At 37.8% G+C, this 21,718-nt stretch overlaps 1 long non-coding RNA gene across 1 annotated transcript; it reads right to left on the bottom strand.

Annotated features, from left to right (window-relative positions):
- Window positions 1-732: 732 nt before the first annotated feature.
- On the bottom strand, window positions 733-2,012 carry LOC103463052 (uncharacterized). Its single transcript, XR_533447.3, has 2 exons — window positions 1,874-2,012; window positions 733-1,129 (listed from the first exon to the last, which is right to left on the bottom strand). It is a non-coding gene; the product is annotated as an uncharacterized LOC103463052 (long non-coding RNA).
- Between the last annotated feature and the right edge of the window lie 19,706 nt (window positions 2,013-21,718).

Genomic DNA, 21,718 nt, shown 5'->3' on the forward strand with positions numbered 1-21,718 from the left:
ATTTCATTTTACATTGCTCATGTTAATGAAAATGTAAGTTTTACACTAATTTTAAATCCTAAATGTAAATTTTAATTTAAATCCTAAATGTAATTCAAGTGATATTAAATAATCAAATTTAATATAATCTCATCTTCTTTGATTTTAATATAACCCACGTTATAATAAACAAGTAAAATTTCAATGTTGCCCCATCTGATTCTAATGCCGACCCTTCAAATTAAAACAAAACAGTTTCAAAGTGATCTTCATCCTCTTTGATTCTAAATAAACTCAAGCTATAAACAACCAGGCAACATCTGATTTCATCGTCTTTGGTCAAAATTAAACATATTAAAAACCAAGTAACTTCTGAAGTTGATTTTCTCTTTTAAATGCATCCATCCATCCGTTTTCTTACAACCTTGTCCCTCAGTGGGGTCGGGAGGGGTGCTGGTGCCCATCTCCAGCAAGCGTGCCGGGCGAGAGGCAGGGTGCACCCTGGACAGGTCGCCAGTCTGTCGCAGGGCAACACAGAGACACACAGGACACACAACCATGCACACACACACTCACACCTAGGGACAATTTGGAGAGGCCAATTAACCTGACAGTCATGTTTTTGGACTGTGGGAGGAAACCGGAGTACCCGGAGAAAACCCATGCACGCACAGGGGGAACATGCAAACTCCATGCAGAAGGAATCGAACCCAGAACCTTCTTGCTGCAAGGCAACAGCTCTACCAACTGCGCCACTGTGCAGATGCATATTTATGGATTACAGGACAGTGTAAATCTTCACTCTCCTCTTCAGCCACTCGCCAGTGGACCAGCAATAGTTATTTGAGTGGATAGCCTTTCAGAAACATCTAAACTAGCTGTTGCTCTGGACATTGTCCTCTTTGGTGTCAAAAGTTGAAGTACTTGATACTTGGTAGAGTGAAGTTTTGCTGCTCACTCTGTTGTTGTGACAGATTTAAAGTCGTGATCTAGATGGACGTTACAGACAGGTCGTCCTTCACAGTGCTTGATGTGGATTCAGGTTGTTCCTTCCTTTTCGCCCCCAACCGGTCTCGGCGTTGCTGCAGCCAAATCCTCCCCGTCTCTCTCCTCTGGCTTACTGTCAGTCCAACTGGTTTTGGCGTTGGATCTTTGGGTTGTCCAGGAAATGTCCATGTTGTCCACAGATGAAACAAGCATCAACAAATTGCATACAGTTAGCCTCAATGCTAAAGTAAGCTACAATGTAAATAGCATGTGGAGAGTCACAAGCATGTAGAGTAACATGGATTTACTCCATTCAGTATGTTAAAATTAAAGTGCAAGCTGAAATTAGCCAAAATGGTGATATTAGCCTAAATGCAGCTAGTGGCATGTGGGCTATAATTAGCATGTTGACTTACAATGACTTCCTCCATACAGTGTGCTAAACATGGTTAATAAATAAACAAAATCATTTTAGGAAAAAGGCTACTGTTAATGTGAGCAGCAGTTACATTAGCAATGTTTGTGATAATGTTTGTGCACTGCTTTCTGATTTTTACTTTTCCAAAAATAAAAATTAATTGTTTACTTCGTGGCAAACACACTCATCTCTTAGCAACAGATTAGCAACAAAAATTGTTATTGTTTCAAAAACATAAGATTTATCTTGCTCTTTGGGAATACCACTTATTTTATACTTCATAATTGTGTAGTTGGTGAATTTTGCAGAAAAGTTCATTCTTTTTTTCACTATAGTGGTAAATTATAAAACACACATTCAACACAAAAGTTAAAATCTGGATTTATACTTCGTGGCAGTTCGTTAGCAGTAGAAAACGCTTATCTCTTAAAACCAAATTAATAAGTTATGTAGTTTATAAAACATAAGCTCTTTCGAAATAATGCTTACCTTATTAGATACAAGATCGTTACCGTTGGTACATTTTGCAAAAGTTTAATATCTTAAGTTTACTTCGTAGCGCTTGGTTACCAGTAAACACACCCATCTCTTAGCAACAGGCTAGCAACAAACATTGTTATTGTTAAAAAAAAACATCAGATTTCTTCTGCTCTTTGGAAATACCACTTATTCTTAAGTGTTGTCTTACAATACCCTCCTCCATACAGTGTGCTAAACATGGTTAATAAATAAACAAAATCATTTTAGGAAAAAGGCTACTGTTAATGTGAGCAGTAGTTACATTAGCAATGTTTGTGCACTGCTTTCTGATTTTTACTTTTGCAAAAATAAAAATTAATTGTTTACTTCGTGCCACTTAGTTACCAGTAAACACACTCATCTCTTAGCAACAGATTAGCAACATAAATTGTTATTGTTCAAAAAACATAAGATTTCTTCTGCTATTTTGAAATGCTACGTATTTTACCTTAACAACAATTGTGCAGTTGGTGCAGTTAAGAATTGTGTAGTTGGTGAATTTTGTAGAAAAGTTCATTCTTTTTGTCATTAGTTTTAAATATTTTATAAAACAAACATTCAACACAAAAGTAAAAATCTCGATTTATACTTCGTTGCAGTTCGTTACCAGTAGAAAACGCTTATCTCTTAAAACCAAATTAATAACAAGTTATATAGTTTATAAAACATAAGCTCTTTCGAAATAATGCTTACCTGATTAGATACAAGACATTTACCGTTGCCAAATTTTGCAAAAATAAAAATCTGATGTTCACTTCGTGGCACTTGGTTACCAGTAAACACACCCATCTCTTAGCAACAGGTTAGCAACAAACATTGTTATTGTTAAAAAAAAACATCAGATTTCTTCTGCTCTTTTGAAATAGGCCTGCTACTTATCTTACACTATTTAACAAGAACTGTGCAGTTGCTGAATTTTGAAGAAAAGTGTTGTTTTTTGTTGGTTTTTAGTGGTAAATATATTGTATAAGAGACATATTCAACACAAAAGTAAAAATCTGAGTTATACTTCGTTGCAGTTCGTTACCTTTAGAAAACGCTCATCTCTTAACACCAAATTAATTCTAGGTGTAGAGCAGTGTTTCCCAACCCTGGTCCTCAAGGCACACTGACCTGCATGTTTTAGATGCTCCCCTGTATCATCAGCACACATGATTGCAATTGATGGTTGATTAACAGGGTTTTGCTGAATTGCAATCATCTGAATGGGTTGTGTTGAAGCAGGGGAACATCTAAAACATAAAAGGTCAGTGTGCCTTGAGGACCAGGGTTGGGAAACACTGGTGTAGAGCAATAGGTGCCTTACATGCATTGCATGGAAGCATTGAAAAACAGTGTAAACATTGGTGTTTATGCTATGACAAAGATGGACTTTGTTTATTACAGGTTACTTCTGAAAGTGCTTGATTTCACTCGATTTTATTTTGGGGTATCTGAGTAATAATGCTGTACTCAAATGCACCTCAGATTTTTAAATAAAAAAATAAATAAGTAAAATGATCTGATTATTTTGATTCCCCAATGAAATATCAGGCTGCAGTGATTTGATCCAGCAATTAAACTAAAATAAATAACAAATAAGTGAAACATGACAAACAATGGCTCAGTTCACCCAGGTGAAAAAAAAAGTTTACTTTAGTATATTTCAAACATACTTAAATTTGTGAAAGTGCACTTTAAGTATACTAAGTATTAAGTGTGCTACCTATAAGTATATCTGAAGTATACCAAAAGTATACTTGTACCAATTTCAAAATTAGAACTTTAAACACACTTAAACATAATTGTACCAAAATACACTTTTAATATATTAAATAAAAGTATACTTTAAGTGAACAAAATATATATTTGCCCAAGTGTAAATATACACTTTCTCAAGTATATTTAAAATATATTTTGTGTATATTTAAAAATATATGCGCAAAATATATATTTTTTAAATTCACTTAACACTACTTTAGATGATTAATTTCAGTATGTTTTAAATTCCATCTCAGTGTAAATTTTAGGCTAATAAAGTATGCCTTAATTTTCTTTATTTAACCAGGTGAACCCCATTGAGATCCAGATCTCATTTTCAAGAGGGACCTGGGTAGAAGTCTGCATCTCGCAGTAACCTGATTACAAAATAAATTAATTGATACAGTATGTCTTCTAGGCACCTTTAAAGTGTGTTTCATGTAATATGTAGGCATACTTTTTAAGTACCTAAAAATCATGAATTTTTAAGTGCCTTAATAATATTTTACTGTTTATTAAAATTGCATACAATAAAAAAAAAAGATAATCATGACGTAATTTTTAAGAAAGTACCCAATCAATTTTCAGATGTGTGATGTAAAACCTTGTAATCAACGGCATTAGCTTCAGTTCACACTTCAGTTCACACTCCAGACCAGATGGTGGCGGTATTGCACACTTTCATTTATTTAAAAAAACGCCACAAAGAGAAGAAAAAACTTGAACACAGGGAAGATAACAAGCGCTGTTCAAATTCGTCATTTTTACTTGCATAATATTGCCTTCAAAGTAGAGAGGGCCTTGACAGTAGTTACTAATTTTGGTAAATTCAAGCTGGTGATGTCAGGTTACATTGTGTTGCATTCAATGTTATCAGAAAAAAGAGATTCCGATAACAAATCGGCCATTAAGCGCAAATCGGACATGCGCTTAATGTCCGATTTGCCATAACTATTTATTGAATTCATAGTCGCCAGCTGGGGTGGCAAGGCTTCTCATTTGGGGTGGCAACTGCCACCCCATGCCACCCCAGTAGATCCGCCCCTGAATCATTGAAAAAATATTCACTTCTACTTCATATGATATGCTGAGCAAAATATTGTAGGTAACATTTGAAGAGCGTCATTTACTGTGTCTGGTATTACAATGGTTTTATTTATTAATGTTTCTTTAGACTAAAACCTACAGGCTGGATTTTTCTTCATTTTTATTGTTTCCAAATGCTGTGTTTTTAATGACCCCTCTAGGTTAAAACAATGCTTCCTCCCACTGATGTAAACATCCACTCTCCAGAGCAAACCAGAGAGCCCCAGCTGAGAGCTGGCCTTGTCAGGCCGGCCTACTCTCAGATGAGGGCCACATTGTGACCATTGTCTGGCAAAGTGCTGGTTTCTGACAGAAGAAACAGGGAGAAACTTGTGTAAACAAGCTGGAGCTTTAGCATCTCAATGTCACTGCATGTGTTGTTCCTGCTGGCATCATGCATTCTCACCTGGACAAACTCGGATCTCCCCAGATGTCGGCCCTACTAAATAAATAAATAAACTGTTTACTGTGGATTCCCCCACAAAAGTCAAAGACAATTTTATCATTTAATTCCAGTCATATCTAAACTTTTTATATGTTTAAGTTGGTCTTTTTAATGTTTCTTTCATTGTATGTGATGCATCACATTTTTAATGTGTATTTTTTATGCCTTTGTTGTTTATGCTGTGTATTGTCCAGGTTTCTATTGAGCACTTTAACTTGTCCTGTGTATGACAATTGCTCCATAAGCATTCCTTACCTAAACTGATACTACAGTCTGCATGAAAGTATGCAGACTATAATGTTGGCATTTATGTTGGCATGCAAAGTTTAACAGAAAAATGCAATTTGGGAAATGGAAGCCTTCCTTATTCTGTGCAAAGGTTGTTTATCTGCACATGTATGTATCTAAAGTGTTTAGGTTGTGTTTACCAGCAATACTCAGACATGAAGAATTTTTTATTTTTTTTTTATATTAAGGCCACAAATTGCATGTGATGTTCCCCAGGACTACAAGTGATTCACCCGTGAAATCTAGAAAATGCATGTGAAACACATGTGAAACTCCTGAGAATACATAAAATGCCGATTTGAAACCTCTGTTTTTAGGATGACTGTTGGTGTTAGTTGGCTGCATATCAACAACAAAAAAAAGCAATTGAATTTGATTTGCTGTTAGTGATTATTTGGTAAATACCTCTGTTTATTGATATGTTTTTGTAATGCTGCCATGCAACATGTTATTGCCATTTAATTAAATATCAATGACATCATTGTATCATTGCTTCTTAATTGAGAATTAAAGATCTAATTATAGATTTAGCATACTAATGTAAATAAGACTCTTTGTGTTGCTGTGTATGCTCATCTCCAGTTCTTGTATTATTGGATACTTTTTGTGTTTAATGTATCTCTTTTTATAAAAAGATATATAATTTTATGATGCTTGTTTTAAAACCCTTATAATACTTTTTTTCCTGCGATGCTACATTGTCCACATCTTGTGTATTATACTGTGACAGCTCCTCCTAAATCCCCTGTCCTCCCACACCCCGCTGATCAGCGCCCCATAAGGGACTAAAGAGGGAATGCTAATAAAAAAGAAGGTCCATTCCTGCTGAACTGACCCCCCACTGCAGCTGCAGATTGTAAGACTTGCCCCTCACCCCCCCCTTTACCTCAACTTTGTGACACCCTAAGATCTGCTAGGTTGTAACAAAGCATGGTAACAGGGCAGCTTTTGTTTTTAATTTGGCACACAGGAAGTTTCTACCCTGGAGGCTAAAGTGAAGACGGACACCAACAGAAGTGGTCACCATGTTGAAATCCCCTTTAGTGATGTGACCCCTGACCCAGCCTCAGAGAAGGTCAGGGAAAACTTATCTCACAATGAATAAACTGGCCTCTTTTAGAAGACGGCGTGTTGACTGGACATTTATTTTTATGCACATGCAGAGGTTTTTCACAGTTTGCGAAGTTACAACAAATTTTTGTCAGGATTTTGGTGACAGACAAACTCAAAGCTGCACATGATTTTTTGAAGTGAACAAACGGACTCAAAACAGTTGAGGAGCAGAGCAAACAACTCTTGGATAAACGTTTAGAGAAGTATAAAGCAGAGTAAGGTTATAAAGCAAACTGCCAACTCTTGAACATTCTGCATAGTTCAAGCTATCTTTAAAAAATGGAAACTTAATTTCACAGCTGCAAACCTGCTAAGACATGACTGTCCACCTAAACAGAGCGGGCAGGCGGGGAGAGAATTAGATAGGAAAAAAGCAACAAGTCTCAATGTAACTACTCTGTCGGTTTTTCACATTTTTAATGTGGGAGGCGCTGCGTAAAACTTTACAAATCCATTTGCTCTCCCTGGTTTTTGTGATGGAGAAAACATTTTATATTTTCAGAACCTATGCTTAGCGCACAGTACTACAAAAACGTTTTGTCAGAAAAAAAAAGACTTAGTGATGACTCAAAACTTTTACACAGTACCATTGTGCATATGCATGGAGTCATTTTGAAATTTCCAGGAAGAGAGAAATTAAAATGAGTGAAAAGATTAGGTTGCCAAAATCACAGAATAAAAATCTTTCCAAATCAACTGAAACTCAATAACAGAGTTTCAAAGACTTCTTTCTTCTGTACAATTTATAAAGTGTCTTTGTAAATTAACTACAAAAGCAATACTACATTTTAGATAAAGTTATGACAAAACCAGAATCCGTCATTGAGTAAGGATTGATATATCAAATCATGCCATATAACAGTTTTGCAAAATGTACAAACAAAACCAGGAGGTTTATATTTGGAACCATGGAAGCTTTTTGGAGCTCCGGAGCTTCACAAAAACACTTAAACTACTCTCTCTGATGATGCCTCCTCATTTAAGCAGAATCCAACCATCATGTAAACCAAGAGAGGAAAGCAGAAGAAGCACATGAATGTTTTCCACTCGGTAATGAAAGCCAAACTCACCAGGGCACTTGGATGCAATACACAGACTGTAGCCATTAAAAAGCAATTGGGGTGTCTGGTGCGTAAACAAATAGCGATGATTATTCCAACCTGTCTTCCTGTGACAACACTAAAACATCCTTCAATTAGGTTCCCATGAAAGATACTCAAAAGTCTAAACAGATCTCTCTGTCACGTACCACCACTCCCACTGTGTTCACCGTGAATCTGCACACCTTTCACTCATCAGGATGTGTCAACTGTTTGCTGGACAGGGAGCAAAGACTGCCAGCACTTTGACCCAAGCCAAACAGGCGATGGCAAAGTAGACACACAAGCTTTATTGTTTGTTGGCTGGATCAATGAAATCACAAAAAGATCTTAAGAGTCTTTTTGTGAACTCTGGCCACACAGCTGGGTGGGTTGGGTTTGTGGCACAAAAATCACAATTTAAGATTATCATAGTAAAAAAAAACAAAGAGCATGCTTGCTTGTTTTGAACCAGTTTTTTCCCTGCCTTTTTCAAAGGCTTTGTTTATTTTAGGCTTAGAATCAGAGTTAGAAGGGAAACTAACACCTCTTGCATAAGATAAATGCATACGCAAATCTTTGCATAAGATTTATGAGTGAAAGTGACACTCAGGTGTTGAACATGTGACTACCTAAATAAAGTAGCAGTTCTGAACATTTACTGGTCAACTTGTAGGACAATCAGGAGAAAATCCTGTCTTACAAAGTTGCTTGTTAATAAACTAGAGTTCTGGGATACAATCTGTTAGACAGATGTATCCAAAGCAAAGCTCTTTGGCCGTGATACACAGCAGACCATTTTGCAAAAACTCAGCACAATACAACAGCGCAAACACATCAAACATGGTGGAGGAGGGGTGATGACTCGGCTTTGCTTTGAAGTCACAAGACCAGAGAAACTTGTGGTCATCAGGTCACCCACGAATAACTGAGGTCATCTGTCCGACAGCAGAAGGGTGTTTGGTCAATGATTCCTGATTCTGCAACGAAACAACTGAAAAGGAGCGAATTGGGATGCAGCAATAGCCATGTTAATGTCCAGACCAGAAACTTGACCGAGATGCATCTGTATGTATAGAATAAATGCTCCCCAAATCTGAATAAACTCCAGAAATGTTGTTGAAGAAGTGTGTGGAAAGTTCATTCACACTGATGTGACAGTTTGATTTGATTATAGCATCTTTTTAAGTTACTGATAGTTCAGCTACCTGTTGAATCAAAGACATGTTTTTACTTTAAAGTAAAGACATGAACCTAAACTAATACTGATCGACTTAATAATCAGGATTAACTTGATGAAATGGCAGTTCCCATTTTTATTCCAAGTCAAATCAATAGCAGATGGAATATTAAGCAACAGCATAAAATTGCTTTGTTAATTTAATTTTAATTAATAGTAAATAAAACAAATCAAAACAAATACATTTTGATCAAGAAAGGATTCTGTGACATGAGATGAGTTTTTCTTAGTTGCTTCAAGTGAATCTAAACTTAAATAATTATACCTAAGATTTTGAAGTACCAGACAATTAATTTCTATTAGTTCCTCATTCACCTCACTAAGACTACTGGCTTGAAAATTATGTTACAACTCACACTTTTCCCCCCCTGCTTATTAGGCCTTAATCAAATCTTAAACTTATTCAATTTTTTTGAATTGATTCATGCACTTTGCGAAACATGTGACAAGGCAACAAGTGATAACCGGTCACCCTTCAAACCACACTTCTCAGTTTCCTCAACATCACAGACCAAGTTCACAGTAATCCAATTAATGATCATCAACCAATCAGTGCATGTGGTTGAATTTTAGTCTAAATCCAATATATGTGCATTTTCTCAAGAAATGAGTCTTTTTTAAGAAAAAGCACATCACAAACTCAAGAGGCAGCATTTCCAAGTTAGAGAGGCTAGTAGTTTGATGACTAATTTGTTTAGTATTCTGTATGAAAGATCCAAATAACTTTTTACATAATAAAACTGGATACTTTGAATCAGAAGATATGAAAGAGAAAAGGTCTGAAATATGTTGTTGTGCAACAATATTTTGGGACAATTCAAGACTTTGAGTACCGTGTATGAAATAGTCACGGTATTATTCAGTCTAATTTTTAATTGACATTTAGAGCTTTGAAATTAAATGTAAAGAAGTTTTAAAAATTGTTTTAGCTTCTCTTAAATTGGACTATTCCATCCAGGTACCTCCATCACTTTGACTGATGTCAATCAAATTTGAAGAAGAAAAATAATAAAGTTTATTCATGATGATCTGAAAAAGACTCTGATTAAAGACACTGTAGCTCTATTACATTCTCATGAAGAATTTGCTCAATCTTACTAATATCTCAGTGTAACAGAAAGTTGATTGAAAATGTGAAATTTATTATTTGTCCATCATTTTAAAATATCAATGTCTGAGATTTTAATCTGTCTTTGCTAGTGAGAATCCGAGCTGAAGTAAATGCTGTTTATTTGATCTTTAGATTTTTAGTAGTCCATCATGTTCACTTGTTTTTTGTTCGGCATCTATTTTTACAGCAGTTTTACATCAGAAAATGTCTTTGTGACATTTATGTATAAATATTATCATGTGATTCGTGTGAACTGCTGAAGTTGATTAAGGTCATTGCAAATCAATGATGACGGCGGACATTATCTTAAAATAAGAAAACTTCTCAAAGATTGTTAGACATCAGTTTCAAAATGTGGTTTGAATTTTGAAAAAAAAAAAGAAGCATACCTCCAGTCTTAACTGTGACACATTTAAGATTTATTTTCATTTTACCATTTGAACTATAACTAAATTACAGACAACATTTATAAAAATGCATTTTTTCCATGCTCCTTAACAACAGCTGCCAGCATGCATATTAAGTCATAAGAGTGGGAACATATTTCTCTTCTTTCACAGCATTAGGAAATATAGAAAAATGTATTGCTTAATTCAATTATAAGTCAGCTGAAAGGGAGGCATTTCAGGATGTCAAATAAAACCCATGTGCTTCTCATCTGTGAACTTTGTAGCAGACAAATAATTACAGAATGAAGTCAGTGTATATGTTTTGTGGGTTATTGAGATATACACTGCAGCACAGGGAGAAATAGCTGGTATAAATTTGTCCTACTTTAAAGATTTGTGTCGCAGCAGAGCGGCATGGGACCACACAGAACTTTCTGAGTTTCTCCATGCAAAACTATGTTCACACTGGATCTCAGACGTCCACATATCTGTTAACGCCAACAACAGATATGGGGTTAAACTTTATATTCCTCATTCACAAACACTGTGCTGCTCATCTACTCCAATTCATGGAGTCAGAACAGCAGACGTAATGTGCATCGTGAAAGTATCCATGACCTTTTTCAGTTTCCTTAAATTGCCACGACAATGTATTTTACAAGAATTTTATAAAAAATACATTGTCATGCACCAAATGTATCATTTGGTACATGACAGTTTTCACCTACGTCATAGGTGGAGGAAAAAGATATATATAATTTCAATGTTTTCTATCATTAAAAATGTGAAAAGTGTGGGATTCATTTGTATTCTGCCCCCTTTGTTCTGGTGCCTCCAAATAAAACCCAGTGCAGCCAATCTACACTGTTAATTAATAAACAGCATCGGGAAGACAGAGAAAAGAACAAGCAGGTTATAGTTAAAACTGTGAAGTTATAAAATCATATCTTAAACTAAATGACTGTTTAACTTAACTAATGACTGTCTTTTCCTCTAAAAACAAGCAACAACTCAGGGTAATGTGAGCAGACTGAAATAGTGAGGAGAAACACAAATTGTTAGGTACCTTGATTTTATGTGCAAAATATCGCTTAGCAAAAGTTTTGAGAATTGGAAAGAAATGTAGTTTGCCATATTTTGTGTGTCTGAAACTGTGCCATATCCTTTTAGGAATCAAGCTAAGTTTGTCTTTTACAAAGTTTGTGTTAGAGGTGTTGAGTTGCCGACTTTGAAAGTCCTACAATGTCCTACACTAGCCACTTCACTGCGTCTCTGACAGAACCAGAGTGGTGGTTGTCCTTCTGGGTACCTTATTGTTATTCATAAGCCATATAAGCACATAAATTCAACTGTGCACCAGCAGGTAAAGTTATGTGATCCGTTATGTGATCCGTTGTATCTACTAGACATGACTCAAAATCAGTAGCTTAACCCTACTACCTAAATAGCCTACTTAAACAGTCCTTTAGATTCGAAATCACAAAGGTGCTCATGAGCCATACATTAATTTGCAACTTGGGCGCTGTGCCAAACTGGCTTGACAGAGTAACCAAACATTTCCTGGTGGATGAGAGCTAGCAAATGTGTTGTGACAGCCAGAAGTGTTTCTTGCAAAACACCAAACACACAGAAGACAACAGAGTAGCACACATTCATGAGACGTACTTTACACAGTGACAAATGTGTATAGACACCTGTGGTGCACAGACATGCACACCTGTTCAGACGGTCTCAGGTCTCACATCCCTCAGCGCTTCTTTTCTCTTTGTGTGTAAAGAAATTACAGGGAAGACAATGAAAAATGTTTGCTGCTCAGAGCTGTATTGGATTAAGCTAATTGAATTTGAAGAAAAAAAATTTGCAGAACATCTCAGAAAAACATATCTATTAGGAAGATGTATTAGCAATTAAATTTATTTGAGTTTTAATTTACTGGTTTTCTTTCTCTGTCTCAATTTTGTCGTTTCATTTCCATGTGTTCAGAGACGCTATACTTTGAGTTAGTGAACTGTTCTCATTTTTAAGCCATTTGCTAATTCACAGTAATGTGCAAAAGAATCTTTCAAAGGTCACAAAATAGGCAGAGTTTCAAATCTTCCACATATCTGCATTCCTTATGCAAAACAAATCACTTTAACTCACTGAACTTGATTTGAGGAAACAGTGCTTTACAGTAATTGAATAACTAACAGGATGCTTCAATGCAACTGAAACAATCTTCGCCCTGCAGCGGGCTAAAGGCTCATTTTGATTGACAGCCAGGATACTCCCCATCTATTAACGCATTCAAGACAAGTGAGAAATGGGAAGTTTTGGACTTAAATAAGTAAGTGTCAACACAGAGGGGACAGTGTTGTGAAGAAGACGGCTACAGGAAGCTGAACATTTGCATTGAGCTGCTTTTTTGACTCCCGAGACCTTGACCTCTCCTTAGGTCAGAAGCTTCTCACGTCCCAAATGGGATGAATGGATCCTAAATTCAGCTGGATGAGGACATGTCTGCTCTTCAGGTAGAGTGTCTTGTAAAAAGTAATTTGAGATTTTTAAAAAAAATTTCTTTTGTGAAAAGAGGGGAAAAGGATAAATGGCTTTCTAAAAGTTTCTGTGGACAAAAATGAACTTTTCGCTCTGAAACCCTGAAATAAAATCCAGTGCAACCAAAACTCAACTTATTTAACAGAGACCGACTGTATGTAATTTAATCTCGGTTGTAAAACAACAGGCTTGTGAGAGAACAAATCCTGAATCAAACAGGGTGCCAAGTGTATTCTTCTGATACAAAAGATTTAACTGACATGTTTGTTGTAGGTCCATCACACAATTAGTTTATGGTTGTAACAATGTGTAAAGGTTCCAATAGGTGTGAATATTTTGGCAATGCATTGTAAATTACAATAGTGCATAAGAGAGGGCTTTATTGTAGTAGGAAATCGGTACTACAATACCCACATCCATCTAAAATTCTTTGAGTGGTACAACATGACAAAACTCAATCCGTCTCAAGCGCCTGACTTGACATCTGGGATAAAGTGACAGATCTTAAGTCAAACCCCCATAATCCTCCAATGGCTGAAAAAGACCAAATCCCTGGAGCTACGCTCTAAATGTTATGGAAAATCTTTCCAAGAAGGAGCGGAGATCAAGTCTGACATGTGTAATGTTTGCTGGTAAGAATACGTTTTCTAATATTAAAGATAGATGATTTTAAATGCAAAGATTTTCTCATATTTGTCATTGGAAACAAGCCTTCTTTACTTTAGCTTTATGTCTTTATTTTCTGTTTACCTCCACTGACTCACTGAGCAATCCATCATCCCATTTGGCTCCAAGTCTGCTTTAAACACAAGACTAAGAGGAACAAAACGTCAATGTTCTTTTAACTACCTTTAAGGCAAACTAGTAATTCTTTGATTTATAGTCACTGTATTGCTAACAGGCCTTACTTCTTCACCGTTGCCTCTTTGAGCAGCTTACAAGTATAAACAGCCGCAGTCTGTAAAGAAGGCTTCAGAGACAGGGCCAGCATTTCGAAAACGGCTTGATCAACACGTAAGTGGGCTGAACATTTGCAATAACAGTGCTAATCTATGCAAACTTTCCCTAGCCTTGTTGCAACGTTGAATGCCTGACCGGCCGTGCAAAGGCGTATGGTAAAATACACTCTGTAAAATTGGGACAAAGACAGACTTCTCGTCCGGCCTACAAAGGATTCCAAGTTTCGCCATCCTTCCCAGCTGCCTAGAATAGACAACACAGACTCTTTTGTCAGGGTGAGTCAATCTGTGTGGGTGTGAATGCATTAGCCCTTCACAACAGAATCCTGCCCTGGACTCCCCCGCTTTTGCTTTTAAATATTCTGTGATGGGTTCCCGCGGTCACATTTAGATCACTTCCGGATGATGAGTTGCTAAAACAGAGAATGAATGGTGACTATTGATGTGCAGAATAATTATACATGGACCTGCATGTTGGGGAGAACACAACCCTCAAAGGGCAGCATGACAAACATGTTTTTCGGGGCCTGGTGACAAAGAGTGTGTTTTGATGTGACTGGGCATAAACCCTGATGAGGGTCATGCGACGAGGTTATCGATGCTGTGCGTGGGCCCTCAGTAGCTCTTGTTTGTCCATTTCTTCACTTTGCTGTTTACCATCTGACTAATAGATTTCTGCATGTGTGCCTGTGTATATGTATGTGTGGGTGGTAATACTGGCATGCACAGACTCATTTTCAACAGTATGCAGTCTGTGTGTGCCTGTTTTTGTCACTAAAGCCCGGGGAAAGGAATGGACCACAGCAGCAGACTCACACCGTCAGTCCTCTCTGAAGTCATCTTTTCCAACAGTAAGCAGACCACTGGTCATTATCTCACACACACATACATACCATCTGTGCAAATGTGAGTTTTCATGAAGGTCTATTATGTATCAAACACAATTAAATCAATTTTGAATGGCCAGCAGGGACCAAATGGACTGTTCTTTCTTGCAGGAGCTCTGGAATTATAGTCATAAAAGAAAAAAAAATCAATCTGCATGATTTGTGTTGCATTACACAGTTTGAATGGAAGTTCGGCTTTTTTTCCTTTTTTCTTTTTTTTTGCGTGACTCAAGGTTTTGTAGAACTTTCCAAAAAGTTTCAATGCTCAAAAAGAAATCACTACTGACATAGGAGCCTAAGAAAATCTTAAGCATCAATCAATCCATTTTTCTGTCATCCATGCTCTGACTGGAGTTTACCTCTACTGACCACTGGACCTGATTATGTTGCAAGGATTTACTATTCTAGTCATTTGGTGCAAAATTTTCACACCATCTCTGTACATGACAGTTTTCACCAATTAGTCAATTAGAAAATGTATGCATCTGAATGAATATGAATATGTATACGCATGCTTACTGGTTCTGTGTCTGTGGAATGGACTGGAGTGCAATCTTTTTGCTCATTGACTTCAGGCTCCTGTGACACTCAATTGGATGAAATACCTATAGAGGAGGAGTAAGAGAAAACAGTAATTTAAACAGCAACTTTGGTGTGGTGTGCTACTTATTTGAGAATTATTATTGCTTTGCTATATCTAGCTGCTTTTGGTTGTTGGTATTTCAAAATGTTTTAAAAATGCTTCCATTTCTAAAGTTTTCTAGAAACCGTGTAACTGTCCAGGAGAACTGAACACTTTTTCAGATCACATCTTTCCTCAACCAACATACACACAAACACACTCACACAAATCTCCTGGCCTTTCTTATTTACACACACATATGCAGACAGGCGATTAACACAAGTGCATTGCATACACACAGCTTGGCCCATTAGCTGTGACATGTGACGTTTCGACGGGGCAAATGAAGCTCAACAATTGATGTCAGAGCCTTACAAATTAAACAAATGGGGGACCGCCATGGTGTATTAGGCACCCCAAACCCCCTGATGAACACAGGCGAGGCACACGCCAGCAGGACAACATTGGATCGCTCTCCACTCCTCCCCTGAATAAGGCTTGAGAATGTGACTGATAATGCCACACACACACACACACACACACACGCACGCACGCACGCACACACACACACATACACACACACACGCAAACACACTGAGAGTCATGTGCAAAATTAAACTAACTGCATATTGATTGCCAATTGAGCCCTTTGACAAGCAAATAAACAGCACCGATTCTGGAGATCAATGTGATTGATATGTCATTCAGTTGTTGGTGTAGCATCTGCCTGTAGTGTATGTACACAGACTGGCAAATGCCTGCAGGTCAAAGAAAATATGTCAATGAGTGAGTATTAGGCAGGCAAGGTGTTTAGCAGTATTTAGTATTTCAAACAGAATATTTGTGGGTTTTTTGTTGTTGTTGTTTGTTTGTTTTGCAAATATAGTTTCAAGCACCCGAAGTCACTTCAGCTTTGATTAGGATAAAACAAAAACAAGATGATGATTAATTTCATAATTGCGTATTTAGTATTTACATTCATTCTTTATAAGAAATTTAATGTGCAATACTGAGTATTGCGTGTGAACAGCAAGAGGCCAGAATCTCCATAAACGGTCAGGCAGGTATCGTCTAAAAATTGTGGTGATAGCGTTTTACAGTTAAGTCCAAAATCATTCGTGCCCATGGCAGATTTAGATGATGTAGAACACAAAGAGTATGGTAGCATTTGCTAATTACACCTCCAACTTTTTTACATTTAATAACTGCTTAAAAGACACATAAGAGCATTTTTACACATATGTGGCAGGTCTTTGGGGAAAGTTGGAGATTCCCAGGGGCCACAACAAGGGGTTCAGCCTTACTCCTAACCAGCTAAACTTTTTATTAACACAATTATCTAGTAATTAAAGACTCATTTAAACATTGATTAACATAATTAAACACAACATGAGGAGAACTATGGTCCCCAAAGTGCTGAGATACTGGAAGAGCACCATCTATAGAAAGCAAGCCTGGTTCAAATTCTCATAATTTACTGTCTAATCATGGATTTAATGCAAATGTCCGAGTACTAGACATCACAAGTCACAATTCTTTTAGGTCATACGTTTGCTAAGCAAACGTATTTAGATGGAGATTGTTTACCTGATCAATGTTAGCGGGTAGTCGTAATCTTAAGGCTGTATGATGTGTGTACATGCTGTGCATATTGTTTACTGTCACATGATTATGCGTGTGTGTATCTGTCGGAGCATTTGTTAATCCATACACAAACACACTGTCCATCGACAGACCTTCTGAGGGGTGAAACGTCCTGGGAGCGATGGCGGTGAGTCACGATCAGGAGTGCCACGATTCACAGCACCTGCACACACTGCGTGCCAGATGCAATCACATCCAATCAAACTCAATCCCACACACACATGCACACACACCAACAAAATACAGAGAATTAACAGCTGTAGGGGTGTAGAAAAAAAGTCCAATAATGCCCCTCAGTCTCACCAGTAACAGATATAATGGTTTACAACAGACACCTGTAAAGAATACGAAGCAGCCACAGAAACACACATGCTGGCAAACACAATCACACATGTACACAGGTGTGGCAGGTCCATTTTGTTTTCACTAACCCCCATACCCTTTGTACAATCCCCAGCAAATAGGACTGATGTTAGCCGGCAGATATAGGTGTTCACTTTCTTGTTTGGCTTTGTAAAAACATGCTGTAATGGCAGTGAGAAATTGTGTTGGGAATAAATGCATCACCTCTATTTGGGAGGGATGGCTCATCATAAGCCATCAGCCTGTATATGTGTTTGTGTGTGTCTCTGTGTGCGTGTACAGGTGTGTGTACGTGTCCGCGTGTGTGTGTGTCGCTGCATAAAGGAGGAGAGGAGAGAGATGGAATACCTAAAAGGGGTTAAGTGCCAGGGTTAGCCATCCAAGGAGCATTAAATGAAGGCTCTCACTTTGATGGACACCGGCACCGGGTTCCCTGATGTCCCAAAATATTAGGTTTCTCTTCTAATAATGTTGGAAATATTGCCTACTGTCATGATTAATCTGGCCGGCTGCTGGAGCTGATTGCAGGTGACGCGGTCACAGCACAGTGCCTGTGTTAGTTTCCACACACCGTCAGCTTCGCTCCACACAGAGCAGCAGCCAGGAGTGGGGCTGATAGCAGCCATTGCAGCCGCCGCTAATGCAATGTGACAGCAGAGAAGGAAACCTTTATTTTAATTCAAACAACAAAAGCCAAACAGCCAAACTTATCTGCGTGCCCAACATTTTCCCCTCAACACAATGAGTTCTTTTCAATGCTCTTCTTTTTTCCTATCATTTTTATTTTTTATTTTTTAAATGGGTGAGGTAAATCTTTTGGAAGCAAGTATTTGCTGGAACTTTGGCAAAGGATGAGAGGAGGAGAAGAAGGGAGCATTTCAGTGGAGGTATTTGCAGATGAGGAGGAAGACACAAAAACATTTGTCAAATCAAAAGCTTGAATTATTGCACATACTTGGGTCAGTTTCACATGTCACTTAGAAATCTCATTGTCGAGACGCTAAACAAGACCCCCTTTATCCGACAAGCTTGAAAAACAACGTTAGCCCTCCTCATAATCAAATCTGTGGATCCCAACAGGCCAGCAGGCCCTGCCACTTGGAATTCTTTGCATTGGCCATGGTCAGGATGCGCCGTTTGGCCCCAACAATGGCAACATTGATTTTAGCGCCATGAGAATTTTGGTTGAGCTGTAAAAACTGGGACTGGGGGGAAACACCGATCTTTGCCTTTCCCAGGAGGGTGTGTGCGGTGCTGATGGGGGGAAGGTGAGTCACTCTTGGGCTCCAGGGCTCTGACCCACTGAACCTCTGGCCTAATTCAATCAGCCCAGCATCATTAGTCCACCATTATCAGACATTATCTCCCAGGCTAAGCAGGATAGTTATCTCGTGCCAGTGTAGGAGAAAAGTGCAAGACACACACTTCCTGTCCTCACTCTGCCTTCATTTTTGTGAGCCTGTGGAATAAAAATTGGAGCCTAATTGTTTTGCCACAATTGCGCCTTGTATACATGCATCGTTTTGAGAGTGTGCAAGATGGTTTTGTGGGGGAACTGATGTTGCATTGATGCCGTGTTGCTATGGGCTCAGGCCGTGGCAAAGACACGACCTTCCTGTTTTCCAGCGCAGTAACTTACTGCGTTCATACAAATTACCCCACTTTTCTTTTTACTGATTTAGCTGCTACTCAGTGGGCATGAGGTCAAACTGAGCTCTTTCATATGGGGGCATCTTTTGAAGTGGCTGCAGACTACTGTGAGACTTAAGCACCAGGAGGAGGGACTGGGAAGGGGGGACGCATTGAACAATGGGGCCTCCTCAGAAAAGCCTCCAAATCTCTGTGGCTAACTTCAAACAGAGCCCCCGGTGTCAACGCCTGTGTTGTGGCTACAGTTGAACATGCTGTTTCCTTGGATATAAATGTTTTATTAGAAGACACACCTCCTCTAGATCACCCTGCTGGAGTCAGAGGTAGGAAGAACAAGGGGCAACTGTGAGTCCCTCTGAGTGACACCAAACATAGGGCTCTTTTCTGTTCTTCTTTGTCCAATAATGTTATGTGTGAACTTTCTTTACACCCATTGAAATACTATACTTTCAATGAAGAAAATTATTACCTTTCCATGTAAAGCAAATGCATCCATATCCAGAAGTTGTCACAGTACAGCCAGAAACTTCATTGTACTTTATTGGGATTAAATGTGATATCATAGTACAAAGTAGCACATAACGCAGTTTTCAGTAAAATAAATCTATATTTTTTTATTTTACCTTCATCTAATCCTATGTCAAATAAAGTGTATAATTACTCTAACCACTGTTCTAACTTCATTGTTTGCTTTTATCCCTTTTTTCTTACACTTAGACAAAAATAGCTTTCACTGTAACTTTTCAACAAGATACTGTTAATCATTGAAAATTGACCTAACTTACATAGTGCTTTTTCTAATCATTTTTGACCTCTCAAAGCACTTTATACTAGAGTCACATTCATCCATTCGCAAACACATTTATACACTGAAATGATCAATAGGCAATCTGAGGTTAAGTGCTTTGCGACACATGGCATGAGGAAGCTGGAATCGAACCTACAACCTTCCAATCGCAAGACAACTACTCTACCCACACAGCCACAGTCGCCCACGAATACCAGTTCCACTCTCAGATTTTTTTCACTTAAAACAGGAAGTATGTCTTATTATAAGTGAAAAAAATAGCTGAAAAGTTACTTTTAAGTTAGCACTGTCTTCTTTCAATTGTACTAAGACATTTACACTAGAAACTAGACAGATATCTGGTAAAAGTCCATGTTTTTGCAGTGTACAATTCTTCTATTGTACATACAAGAAGACAACCACTATTGAAAAAATGCCATAGCAAGCCCTACTTGCAGTTTGTTATGATGGGGACACAGCAAACATGCAATAATGCGGTCATGATGGCAGTATCATGCTGTGGGACGGTTTTCTTCAGTTGCAACAGGAAAGCTGGTCAGAGTTGGTAGGAGAATGAAGGGAGCCAGACGTCCTGCAAGATAATTCTCTCACCTTTGCAGAAGTTTACCTTCAAGAACAAATAATCCTAAGCAGTCAAAGCAACACTTTTGAACAGAGTAGGCATTAACAACGCCGTTTGTTCACTGTCATGCTCTAACTCTCTTCACACAGATGTACTTCGTTTAAAAACTAGGTGACATCTGTTGGGAACTGGCTGCACTGCTTTTCAGATTTTTATTTATGAATAAATAAAACATCAATTGTTTTCTTTTCACTTCCTGTTATGCAGTACTTTCTGGGACTGTAATGTCAAATCCTAATCAAATACACTGAGGCTTCTGTTTGTAAAATGTGAAAATGTGGATTAGTTAATTTGGCGTGAACAGTTTTGCAAAGCAGCATACCTAAACTTCAAATTATTTGAGTAATGGATGTTATCTACTGCCTTGTTTTGTAAATAACTCAGTCCAATTTTAACTTTGCTACACTCAGACAAGTAAAACAATTTCCAAAAATTGTACATAATTCATCACTGATCTGTGTGGCCTCCCGTTGCTGACTCCTGTGATGTACCAGAGGAAGATAAATGTGAGAGCTGAGCCCTTTGAGATCCAGATGGTACCTTCCCAACAATAAGATTTGGGCTTCCACTTGGAAAATGATCTTTTTCCTTTGTCTGATGCTAATGTATCATCATCAAGCTGATAATGAGATACCCTGAAATTAAAATCTTTGAAATATAGTTTCTGTCTGTCCTGATGATTCTAGGGTGTTTCTTTTGTCTCATCTTTATGAATGTATTAAAAATCTGATGTATAATGTGATGCAAAAACAGCCCTTTATAGATACACAAACATTAAGGTAACATTAAAACAATATGCGAATTTATTTGCAAGGAACTGCCAGTACTTTGCATGATCGTTGCCTACAGTACGCCATTTATCAAAATGTTTTTCTGCACAAATATAATTAGCAGTGAGAGGAATGTAAGGCATTTCATTTTTTTAACATTTTTATTTGCTTTGATCCTCCGAACAATGTCTCCTTGTGTCTTGGCTCTGCTGTTGCTCCACTGACGTTTGACATCCAGTCTGCCAAGCTTTGATAATGTTAATCAGAACCTCACATAGCCCCTGTTACACATCAGATTTTTGGTTTTATGAAATTATATCACATGATGATGCAGCCGTTCTAAAAATCAGACCAATTACTGCTGCTCTAACATAACACACCTACTCATAGCAGGTTTCTGCTTCAGCAGAACCGTTTCCAAATGTTGCTCTCTGTTCAAAAAGGGGCCTGTTTCTGGGCCCCTA

Source organism: Poecilia reticulata, chromosome 4 (assembly GCF_904066995.2).
Source record: "Poecilia reticulata chromosome 4, P_reticulata-male-v2, whole genome shotgun sequence".
Taxonomy (NCBI): Eukaryota; Metazoa; Chordata; class Actinopteri; order Cyprinodontiformes; family Poeciliidae; genus Poecilia; species Poecilia reticulata.